General features: G+C 43.9%; 1 pseudogene; it reads right to left on the minus strand.

The window, feature by feature from the left end:
- Window positions 1-2429: 2429 nt before the first annotated feature.
- LOC108535874 (peptidyl-prolyl cis-trans isomerase A pseudogene) lies at window positions 2430-2764 on the minus strand (annotated as a pseudogene).
- Window positions 2765-3189: the final 425 nt, after the last annotated feature.

The raw sequence follows: 3189 nt of genomic DNA on the forward strand, positions 1-3189 counted from the left end.
GAACTGTGAGTCCATTAAATCTTGTTTTCCTTATAAATTAACCAGTCTTGGGTATTTCTTCATAGCAGTATGAAAATGGACCGATACAGTAAATTGGTACTGGTAGAGTGGGGTGCTGCTATAAAGATACATAACAATGTGGAAATGACTTTGGAATTGTGTGACAGGCAGAGGTTGGAGCAATTTGGAGGACTCAGTAGAAGACAGGAAAATGTGGGAAAGTGGAACTTTCTAGAGTCTTGGAGGACTCAGAAGACAGGAAGATGTGGGAAAGTATGGAACTTCCTAGAGACTTGTTGAGTAGCTTTGACCAAAATGCTGATAGTGATATGAACAATGAAGTCCAGGCTGAGTGGTCTCAGATGGAGATGAAGAACTTTTTGGGAACTAGAGTAAAGGTCACTCTTGATATGCAAAGAGACTAGTGTTATTTTGCCCCTGCCCTAGAGATCTGTGGAACTTTGAACTTGAGAGAGATGATTTGGGGTATCTGATGGAAGAAATGTCTAAGCGGAAAGTGTTCGAGAGGAAGCAGAACATAAAAGTTTGAAAAATTTGCAGCCTGATGATGCAGTAGAAAAGAAAAACCCATTTTCTGGGGAGAAATTCAAGCTGGCAGCAGAAATTTGCGTAAGTAATGAGAAGCCAGATGCTAATCACCAAGACAATGGGGAAAATGTCTGCAGGACATGTCAGAGACTTTCCTGGCAGTCCCTTCCATTACAGGTCCAGAGGTCTAGGAGGAAAAAAAGGGTTTCCTGGGCTGGGTCTGGGGCTCCCCTGCTACATGCAGTCTCAGGACTTGGTGCCCTGTGTCCCAGCTGCTTCTGCTGTGGTTAAAAGGGGCCAAAGTACAGCTCAGGCTGTGGCTTTGGAGGGTGCAAGCCTCAAGCCTTGTCAGCTTCCACATGATGCTGGTCCTGTGGATGGGCAGAAGACAAGAATTGAGGTTTGGGAACCTCCACCTAGATTTCAGAGGAAGTATGGAAATGCCTGGATCTTGAGGCAGAAATTTGCTGCAGGGGCAGGGCAATCCTGGAGAACCTCTGCTAAGACAGTGTGCAGAAGGGAAGTATGGGGTGGGAGCCCCCACACAGAGTCCCTACTGGGGCACTGCCTAGTGGAGCTGTGAGAAGAGGGTCACCGTTCTCCAGACCCCAGAATGGTAGATCCTCCCACAGCTTGCACTGTGCACCTGGAAAAGCTGCAAACACTGAATGCCAGTCCATGAAAGCAACCAGGAGGGAGACTGTGCCCTGCAAAGCTACAGGGGTGGAGCTGCCCAAGACCATGGAAATCCACCTCTTGCATCAGCATGACCTGGATGTGAGACACAGAGTCAAAGGAGATCATTTTGGAGCTTTACGATTTGACTGCTCCTCTGGATTTCAGACTTGCATGGGACCTGTAAAAACCTTTGTTTTTACCAATTTCTCCCATTTGGAATGGCTGTATTTACCCAATGTTTGTACCCCCATTGTATCTAGGAAGTAACTAACTTGCTTTGATTTTACAGGCTCATAGGTGGAAGAGATTTGCCTTGTCTCAGATGAGACTTTGGATTGTGGACTTTTGAGTTAATGCTGAAATGGGAAGGGCCAGGGGTAGAATGATATGGTTTGGCTGTGTCCCACCCAAATCTCATTTTGAATTGTAGCTCCAGTAATCCCTACATGTTGTAGGAGGGTCCTGGTGGGAGGTAACTGAATCAGGAGGGTAGGTTTTTCCATGTTGTTCTTGTGATAGTAAATAAGTCTCATGAGATCTGATAGTTTTATGAAGGGCAGTTCTCCTGCCCACACTCTCTTGCCTGCTGTCATGTAAGACATGCCTTTCCTCCTCCTTTGCCTTCCACTATGATCATGAGGCCTTCCCAGCCATGTTGAACTGTGAATATATTAAACCTCTTTTTCTTTATAAATTATTCACTCTTGGGCATTTCCTCATAGCAGTATGAAAATGGACTAATACACCTGGCTATTTTTGTGTGTGTTTTTTTGTAGAGATGGGGTTTCTCCATGTTGCCCAGGCTGGTCTGTAACTCCTGGGCTCAGCGATCAGCCTGCCTTAGCCTCCCAAAGTGCTAGGATTACAGGAGTGAACCACCACTGGTTTAATTTGTATATTGCCTTTCTTTCTTTCTTTTTTTTTTTTTTTTTTGTGCGAGGCAGTTCTGTTACTCATAGCTGATTGCAGCTCTTTATTTATTTTACTTTTTAATTTTTTTGTTATTTGGTTTTATTTCATAATCATAAAGTTAACTCTACAATCCAGCTAGGCATGGAAGGGAACAAGGAAAACATAGAACCCAAAGGGAGCTGAAGCGAGAGCACAAATATTCTAGGATACTGTGAACAAATGGGGTGGAGAGGTGCTCACCTGAAAGAAAGGATGGTCTGGTGGTTAAGATAAAACACAAGTCAAACTTATTAGAATTGTCCATAGTCTGCAATGGTAATCTTCTTGCTGGTATTGCCATTTCTGAACCCAAAGCGCTCCATGGCTTCCACAATATTCTTGCCGCCTTTTACCTTGCCAAAGACCACGTGCTTGCCATCCAGCCACTCAGTCTTAGCAGTGCAGATGAAAAACCAGAAACCGTTTGTGTTGGGTACAGCATTTGCCATGGACAAGATGCCAGGACCTGTATGCTCTAGGATGAAGTTCTCGTATCAAATTTCTCACCACAGTCATCAAATTTCTCCCCACAGATGGATTTGCCACCAGTGCCATTATGGCATGTGAACTTGCCACACTGACACATAAACCCTGGAATAATTCTGTGAAAGCAGGAACCCTCATAACCAAATCCTTTCTCTCCAGGGCACAAAAGTTTTCTACTGTCTTTGGAATCTTGTCTGCAAACGGCTTGAAGGAGATGCAGCCCAAGGGCTCGGCATTGATGGCAGTGTCGAAGAACACGGTGAGGTTGACCATGGCTGATAGTATGGAGTTCCCAGTGGTGGTGGCATCTGCAAAGCCTGCAGTTCTTAACAAAAAGAATGGTGTTGTCATGTTAACAAGAAAATTCAGAAAGTGTACCAAAAGAAAATATGAAACATTTAGAAGAAATTCTACCTTATCTATTTGTGTACATAAGTCATACCCAGTACTAAAATATCTCAAGAAAATGGTTGGAGAAACTCCTGATTACAGATAAGTTTCTAACTTACATACGAAAAGGTAAAT

Source organism: Rhinopithecus bieti, unplaced genomic scaffold (genome assembly GCF_001698545.2).
Source record: "Rhinopithecus bieti isolate Rb0 unplaced genomic scaffold, ASM169854v2 scaffold_777, whole genome shotgun sequence".
Lineage (NCBI taxonomy): Eukaryota > Metazoa > Chordata > Mammalia > Primates > Cercopithecidae > Rhinopithecus > Rhinopithecus bieti.